The sequence below is a fragment of the Mastomys coucha genome, unplaced genomic scaffold (genome assembly GCF_008632895.1).
Source record: "Mastomys coucha isolate ucsf_1 unplaced genomic scaffold, UCSF_Mcou_1 pScaffold8, whole genome shotgun sequence".
Lineage (NCBI taxonomy): Eukaryota > Metazoa > Chordata > Mammalia > Rodentia > Muridae > Mastomys > Mastomys coucha.
Genome location: NW_022196914.1, coordinates 48,949,349 through 48,958,680, shown reverse-complemented (window position 1 = coordinate 48,958,680; position 9,332 = coordinate 48,949,349). Strand labels below are relative to the sequence as shown.

Genomic DNA, 9,332 nt, shown 5'->3' with positions numbered 1-9,332 from the left:
GCAGTCCTAAGAGGAAAACTCATAGCCTTAAGTGCCTCCAAAAAGAAACTGGAAAGAGCATACACCAGTAATTTGACAGCACACCTGAAGGCGCTAGAACAAAAAGAAGCAAATTCACCCAAGAAGTGTCAAAGGCAGGAAATAATCAAACTCAGGGATGAAATCAACCAAATAGAAAGAAAAAGAACTATACAAAGAATCAACCAAACCAGGAGCTGGTTCTTTGAGAAAGTCAAGAAAACAGATAAACCCTTAGCCAGACCTAACTAGAGGGCACAGAGATAGTTTTCGAATTAACAAGATCAGAAATGAAAAGGGAGACATAACAACAGACACTGAAGAAATCCAAAATATCATGAGATTCTACTACAACAGCCTATACTCAACAAAACTGGAAAACCTGGATGAAATGGACAATTTTCTAGACAGATACCAGGTTCCAAAGTTAAATCAATATCCGATTAATGATCTAAACAGTCCCACATCTGCTAAGGAAATAGGAACAGTAATTAATAGTCTCCCAACCAAAAAAAAGCCCAGGACCAGTTGGGTTTTGTGCAGAATTTTATCAAACCTTCAAAGAAGACCTAATACCAATACTCCTCAAACTATTCAACAAAATAGAAACTGAAGGCACTCTACCCAATTCGTTCTATGAAGCCACAATTACTCTTATACCTAAACCACACAAAGACCTAATGAAGAAAGAAAACTTCAGATTAATATCTCTTATGAATATGGATGCAAAAATACTCAATAAAATTCTTGCAAACCGAATCAAAGAATACATCAAAACGATCATCCACCACGATCAAGTAGGCTTCATCCCAGGGATGCAGGGATGGTTCAATATACAGAAATCCATCAACGTAATTCACTACATAAACAAACTCAAGGAAAAAAAATCATATGATCATCTCACTAGATGCCGAGAAAGCATTTGACAAAATCCATCATCCCTTCATGATAAAAGTCTTGGAAAGATCAGGAATTCAAGGCTCATATTTGAACATAGTAAAAGCAATATACAGAAAACCAGTAGGCAACATCAAACTAAATGGAGAGAAACTTGAAGCAATCTAACTAAAATCAGGGACTAGACAAAGCTGCCCAATCTCTCCCTACCTATTCAATATTGTACTTGAAGTCCTAGCCATAGCAATTAGACAACAAAAGGAGATCAAAAGGATACGAATTGGAAAGGAAGAAGTCAAATTATCACTATTTGCTGATGATATGATAGTATACTTAAGTGACCCCAAAAATTCCACCAGAGAGCTCCTAAACCTGATAAACAACTTCAGCAAAGTAGCTGGATATAAAATTAACTCAAGCAAATCAGAGGCCTTCCTATACACAAAGGATTAACAGGCAGAGAAAGAAATTGGGGAAACAACACCCTTCACAATAGTTACAAATGATACAAAATACCTTGGTGTGACTCTAAGTAAGCAAGTAAAAGATCTGTTTGACAAGAACTTCAAATCTCTGAAGAAGGAAATTGAAGAAAATCTCAGAAGATGGAAAGATCTCCAATGCTCATGGATTGGCAAGATTAATATAGTAAAAATGGCTGTCTTACTGAAGGCAATCTACAAATTCAATGCAATCCCCATCAAAATTCCAATTCAATTCTTCACAGACTTAGAAAGAGTAATGTGCAGATTCATCTGGAACAACAAAAGACCCAGGATAGCAAAACTATTCTCAACAATAAAGGAACCTCTGGTAGAATCACAATCCCGGACCTTAAGCTGTACTACAGACCAATTGTGATAAAAACTGCATGGTATTGGTACAGTGACAGGCAGGTAGATCAATGGAACTGAATTGAAGACCCAGAAATGAAACCACACACCTATGGTCACTTAATCTTTGACAAAGGAGCTATAACCATCCAGTGGAAAAAAGACAGCATTTTCAACAGATGGTGCTGACTCAACTGGTGGTTAACATGTAGAAAAATGCAAATCGATCCATTCCTTTCTCCTTGTACAAAACTCAAGTCCAAGTGTATCAGGGACCTCCACATCAAAGCAGATACATTGAAACTAATAGAAGAGAAAGTGGGGAAGAACCTCGAGCAAATAGGCACAGGGGAAAAATTCCTGAAGAGAATGGCAATAGCTTCTGCTCTAAGATCAAGAATTCAAGAATTGACAAATGGGACCTCATGAAGTTGTAAAGCTTCTGTAAGACAAAAGACACTCTCAATAGGACAAAATGGCAACCAACAAATTGGGAAGAGATCTTTACCTACCCTATATCTGATAGAGGGCGAATATCCAATGTATACAAAAAACTCAAGAAGTTAGACTCCAGAGAACCAAATAACCCTTTTTAAAAATGGGGTACAGAGCTAAACAAAGAATTCTCATTTGAGGAACACCGAATGGCTGAGAAGCACCTAAAGAAATGTTCAACATCCTTAGTCATCAGGGAAATGCAAATCAAAACAACCCTGAGATACAACCTCACACCAGTCAGATTGACTAGGATAAAAGACTCAGGGACAGTAGATTCTGGAGAAGTTGTGGAGAAAGAGGAACATTGCTTCATTATTGGTGGGTTTGCAAACTGGTACAACCACTCTGGAAATCAGTTTGTCTGTTCCTCCAGAAATTGGACATAATTCTACCAGAGTACCCAGCTATAGCACTCCTGTGCATATACCCCAAATGATGCTCCAACATGTAGTAAAGACACATGCTCCACCATGTTCATAGCAGCCTTATTTATAATAGCCAGAACCTGGAAACAACCCAGATGTCCCTCAACAGAGGAGTGGATACAGAAATTGTGGTACATCTACACATTGGAGTACTTCTCAGCTATTAAAAACAATAAATTTATGAAATTCTTAAGGAAATGGATGGATCTGGAGAATATCATCCTGAGTGAGGTAACCCAATCACAAAAGAGCAAACACGGTATGCACTCTAAGTGGTTATTAGCCCAGAAGTTTGGAATAGTGTAAGAACAACCCACAAACCACAAGAAACTCAAGAAGAAGGAAGACCAAAAGGTGGGCATTTCATTCCTTCTTAAAAGGGGGAACCGAATACCCACGGAAGAAATTGCAGAGATTAACTATGGAGCAGAGACTGAAGGAAGGACAAGCCAACCTAAATATAGCTATCTCCTGAGAGGCTCTGACAGTACCTGACTAATGCAGATATAGAGCCTCACAGCCATCCTTTGAACTGAGTACACGTTCCCCAATTAAGGAGTTAAAGAAAGGACCAAAGGAGCTGAAGGGTTTGCAGCCCCTTAGGATGACCAACAATATGAACTAACTAGCACTCTCAGAGCTCCCAAGTTCTCAACCACCAACTAAGGACTGCACATGGAGGGGTCTGAATGTTCTGGCAGTACATGTATAGTAGAGGATTACAGATTCAATCATCAATAGGAGTAGAGGACCTCGGCCCTGTGAAGGTTCTGTGCCCCAGTGTAGGGGAATGCCAGGGCCAATAAGTGGGAAAGGGTGTGGTGGCAGGCATCGGGAGGGTGTAGACAATAGGGGTTTGTTCTTGTTGTTTTTGTTTATTTCTTTGTTTGATTTTTGGAGGGGAACCTGGGAAAGGAGAAATTTACATGTAAATAAAGAAAATATCTAATAAAAAATCCCCTATAGCCAGTTCTTATGGAGTCATCTTCCCAGTTGAGGTTCTGTTTTATCAGACTACTCTAGATTCTTTCATGGTTTACACTCAATAAGACAGCACACCTATGTAGATTTTATTGCAGCTTTGATGTTTCAATTCGAGCAAAAGTTGTCATATTCATGCATGATTTGTTCATTAATATATCACTGATTGAAAATGCACTGCAATTATAAATTATAGAAAACAAGGATATTCATGGTGACTTATGGCTTAATCCTAGCCCCAAATCCAGAAAATACGGAAATTTATTGTTTCTTATATTCTATGTTGAATAGTTTTTATTCAAATTGCATTGTTTTGAGTTTTACTAATTGTTTCACTATCTGTTAAGGAAAAATTTGATTATTGGTGAATTGTTTCAACATCTATCGTGGCTATGTAGATAAAGAATATTTCTGTAATAGTTGTTATTACTGTAATATTCTCCTATCCCTCTCTTGAATTTAAATTATTTTCTTTGAAAATGCAAGGTAGTGAAGATAAATATTTCATTAACCAAATAAATGAGCATTTATCCTAGCCTCTATAGAAAAAATGTGTCTCATGAAATTCTGGTGCAAATACTCAGTTGTGTGATGGTACTGGGCAGGTACTTTCTTCCCTGCTTTTTAAGACTTAAGAGTATTTCAAAGTAAATGCAGGACAGAACCACTTTCCTGGTGTATTCTATGTCTGCTATCACTGACATAGTCTCCTACAAATGACCACTATTGTTCTTGAAAGATAGACTTAAAAGAACCATGCAACTTTTGAAAATGAGAAGACTATCACAACTTTGATATACTGAAGCTTTGTATGAGAAATACCAGGACAGATGAGTGCTTGTGTTTTACATTTATATTTTTATGGCTAGGCTAAATCAGAATAGGAATACTATAGTATAATGACTTTATATATACCACAGATTTAGAATAATCATCTGGCTCCAGCTTCCTCACTAATTAGTGTGTTTTTATTACCAGAGGTAGCCAAGCAAGATGAAATTACCATTTATAGGCGATTTTATTGAAGTGTCATACACTTAGAGAGGTTGGACTTACTGACCTCCACAATCTATTCAAATTAAAAGATTCTGTGAGTTAAATGCACATAGCAACCAACTGTCCTAGAACAAAAGTAGCCCCTTAGGGTCTTCTTCTATCTTTTCTCTTTTTCTTAATTTCTATTAAATCTAAAGTGTAGTATGCTTAAAGTGTAGAATCCTTAGAGGCTATGTTCTTTCTATTTGGAGTCAAAAAGAATTGAAGCTGCATACTAAGAGCAAGAGAGGAGCCCCATGGCTCATTTGGCTTGAGGGCAACCCTAGTACTGTCACAGTGTGGATCCTTGCTTTAGCAAAAGAAAGGCTTATTGTTTGAGCATCTTTTACTTATTAATAAAAATAGAAATTATTTTTCACCTTGTGACTGTGTTTTTACATTAAATTGTCTGCAAATAATTAAACAGTTTGGAACATTGTTTTTAGGATTTGTTTGCAATCCTTTCCACATATTTAATACAATTCCAAAAATTAACAACCTTGACTATCAAGCTCAAAACACAAGTTGTACAGACACATCCCTCCTAAATATGTCTGACCCATTGACCGAGATCTTGTACAATGGTGTCTTTATCCTTAATTCAGCTAGAACATGCATTATCCCTCTCTAGTCATGCCACACCTAGGTCACAATCTGTCCTTCAAACTTCATAATCAGAGTTTCTTGTGGTGAGTATTCTCTTTGTTCCTGTGTTTGTGAGATGTATTTTGGCACTTTCATTGTCATTATGTTAACAAACATGTTGAACAGTGGAAAAGGTATACCATTCCTTCTTTTATGCAAAGTTTATTTCTAAAGGAAATAAAGTATCCTCTGATCTACACACTTTTATTACCAATTTTTACTGAAGGCAAGTACTTAATAATTCAGCTGAGATCAGTTTCAGAATTTGAAATCGGATTTTCTGTTCAAGAATTCAGGTTCCACCTAAAACACCTAGAATGAAGAACATTATTGAAGACTTCTGGATAAGAATTATTTTGAGGAAGGATGCAAAGTAGTATAAATATCATATAATAGATTTATAATGAGGAGTCTCATTGTGACTTTTTAAATAGTTACACAATATATTTCATTTATGTACACCACAATTACCTTCTCTTGTCACAATGCAACTCAAGTTATTCCCCTTTCTGTTTTTATATAGACATTGCCTTATTTATAGTTTTTTTAGTTAACCAATGAGTTCAACCAATTAAAGTTGTTTGCAGGAGCATAAATGTGAGTTTACAGGATCATGTGCAATTTATCAGTGGCTACACTACTGTAAGTGGTGTCTTCCTTTCCCCCCATCAACTGTTACGTGTGTATAAATTCTGGAGAGCGGGGAAGCATGAACACTCTCCCTTCCATGACAGTGTATTTACTGGTCTAATCCTGTGATGATCTTACACAGATCACTACAGCTGGTGAAAGTTCAAGAGTATAACAGCTGTGCTATGCCCTGATTTCAGTATTCCACAATGCTTATTCCTTTTCTCCAGCATTTACATTCTTTTACCCTTTGTTCCATGATGACCCTCAGCTTTGGAGGTGTCCTATTTGTAGATGGACAGTAAACATGTACTTTTCTCAATACTTTGACCAGTATTTAGTCTCATAAGTCATTTCTGGCCACTGCAAAAAGATCCTTCTCTAACCAAAGATGGGAGTAGCATTAGTCTATGGGTATGAATATTCTAGTTATTCAGAATGGATTTTGAAAGGTATATCATGTCTACTTAGTAAAGCAGTAGCAAGCAATAGCTTCCTCATTAGAGCTCTTGACCTGCCAGCCCTGGGGTTTTGATGAGGTTTAAAGTACCTAAAGTGAATCTCCTCCTGTGAAGCATGCATCAAATCCAAACAAAAAGCACTTAGCCATCCTGATAGCAGACTTGTCATTCCTTCTCCAATGGGTATCTCTTGACTGGTAGGTTGATATTATCTTTTCATTTTTTTATTGGTCCAGACTGACCCTACTCTCCAAATCCTTCTTTTCCCTGTTTACCTATCTATCATCCCTGAAACATTTTCACCCCTTCACACCCCCTTCCTGTTTTAGTATCACAAGTTTTTTTTTAATATTCTTCTACTGTATGCAATCTTTCTTTCCCTGTCATGAGCTTCTCTCTAGTTTCTTGGGTTCTCTACACACTCACTCTACACATATGTACCTTTTTCAGTACTTCATCCTTCTGATATTTGTCCTTTACATTAACAACATTAATCATTTTAAATCAGTTGGGCTTTATATTATTTTTCTAATTACTTTTGCTTTTTGGTTTTATTTATTGGAAGAGCTTATCAAAGATAATTTTAATGCCATTCACCTCAGTATCCACATTACAACTGAAAATTTAAAAATTTCACTGAATTTACTTGACTTCTGTGTATGTATTTAGTGAAGCAAATATTTTAGTGCATTTGATACTAAAAGAAAACAAATGTAATGTGATATAATGATTGAAATTCAGCTTTTATTCTCTTGTCTGCATTAACATAAAATCTCACTTACATTTGGGGAATTCTTTTTAGGCAGATCTTGTAATTTTCTTTAGATAGTTGCTCTATTTTTATATTCCCATAAGCACCAGAAAGAGTCTAATAGGCTGAAACAAAAAAAAAGTTCAAAAAGATACATCATCTAAACACAAAGTATAGGCATTAAATCTGTGGCTAGAATGGAGAGGTTAACTATATGGACTACTAGATAATTTAGTGAATAACACTTGAGGCAGCCTTGCTGAGGGCAGAATAGGAGGAAGATTATGATGAGAGTGTAGAGAGAATATTCATTATGTTGCATGTATGTATCACCCATTAATTTAAAAACCTGTGCCTACATAAAAAGAGTTAAATTGGAGGTGGGACAGCCCTTAGGAAGAAAGGTTTCTGGAATAGAGCTAGGCAGGAAATTCCCCCAGAGAGTGTGAGCAGGTGAGTACATGGTACATGAGTATCAGTAACTAGGCACATAGCAAAATATAAGTTAAAATGACTGGATTATGTACGTTTTGATCTCTTGGGAGTAGAGCCTAGCAATACAGCTAACGTATTTGTAAATATATGTTGAGTTTGAGTCTTATATCTGGGATCATGGATCTGGGAGACAGGACCAGACCTAACTTCTACATGAAAGGATGAGTATAAGACTCCCACAACTCAAACACACCTTTACTGAAAGAACTTTGCAGAAAGTCAGTACTCAGAATTTTAGGACTGCTGAAAATTTATGAAAATGAGAATCTGTTTTATATAAAAAGGTACTTGTCACTTTAAAAGTGGCTGTTGATAGACATAAACATGCACCCCTGTATTGTCACCTATATACAAGACTGAAACATTGTAGACTCAGAATGTACTCTGTGATCTGTTCTAATTTTTAAATTATGAATGCCATACAATGAAGATAGATGTCTGAAGGGATTTGTACTTGAAGACACTCCAGTCAGCAGAGGGTCATGTTGAGCATTCTGCAGACAGAAATGTTTGAAGTCTGCAGCTGCCTGGAAAACCTTCATGAGGTTGAGCACAGCTTCTAGCTGGAGCTGGTGAGCCACCTTCTTCACAGTGGGGGCTCTAGAAGAACCTGACATGGGACTCAGGACAGCCGAGTTGACTCATCAGTTTGAGTAAACGGTAAGAAATCCCAGGCAGAAAAAGTGGCTTTTCTTTTCTTTTCTTTCTTTTTTTATTACTTTTTTAAAATTAGATGCTTTCTTTATTTACATTTCAAATGATAACCCCTTTCCTGGTTTCCCCTCTGAAAAAAAACTCCTGTTCCCTCTCCCATCCACCTGCTCACAAACCCACCTTATCCTACTTCCTGGCCCTGGCATTCCCCTCCACTGGAGCACAGACCTTTCACAGGACCAAGGGCCTCTCTTCCCATTGATGACCAACTAGGCCATCCTCTACTATACATATGCAGTTAGAGCCATGAGTCTCACCATGTGTACTCTTTGGTTGGTTGTTTAGTCCCTGGGAGCTCTGGAGGTTAGTTCATATTGTTGTTCCTCCTGTGGGGCTTCAAATCCCTTCAGCTCCTTGGGCCCTTTCTCTAGCTCCTTCACTGGGGACCCTGTGATCAGTCCAATGGATGGCTGTGAACTTCTACTTCTGTATTAGTCGGGCACTTGCAGAGCCTCTCAGGAGACAGCTATATCAGTCTCCTGTCAGTCAGCACTTGCTGGCATCTACAATGGTGTCTGGGTTAGGTGATTTTATATGGGAAGGATCTCTAGGTGGGGCAGTCTCTGGATTTTCCTTCCTTCAGTGTCTACTCCACACATTGTCTCTGCAACTCCTTCCATGGAAATTTTGTTCCTTTTTCTAAGAAGTATTGAAGTACCTACGCTTTGGTCTTTCTTCTTGAGTTTCTTGTGGTTTGTGAATTTTATCTTGGCATTTCAAGCTTCTGGGTTAATATCCACTTATCAGTGAGTACATACCATGTGTGTTCTTTTGTGATTGGGTTACCTCACTCAGGATGATATTTTCTAGTTCCATCCATTTCCCTAAGAATTTCATAAATTCATTGTTTTTAATAGCTGAGTAGTACTCCATTGTGTAAATATACCACATTTTCTGTATCCATTCCTCTGTTGAGGGACATCTGGGCATCAGGGAAATGCAAATCAAA

The 9,332-nt window shown here is 37.4% G+C and overlaps 1 pseudogene; it reads right to left on the bottom strand.

Moving 5' to 3' along the window:
* Positions 1-2,918: 2,918 nt before the first annotated feature.
* Positions 2,919-8,286, bottom strand: LOC116083696 (annotated as a pseudogene).
* Between the last annotated feature and the right edge of the window lie 1,046 nt (positions 8,287-9,332).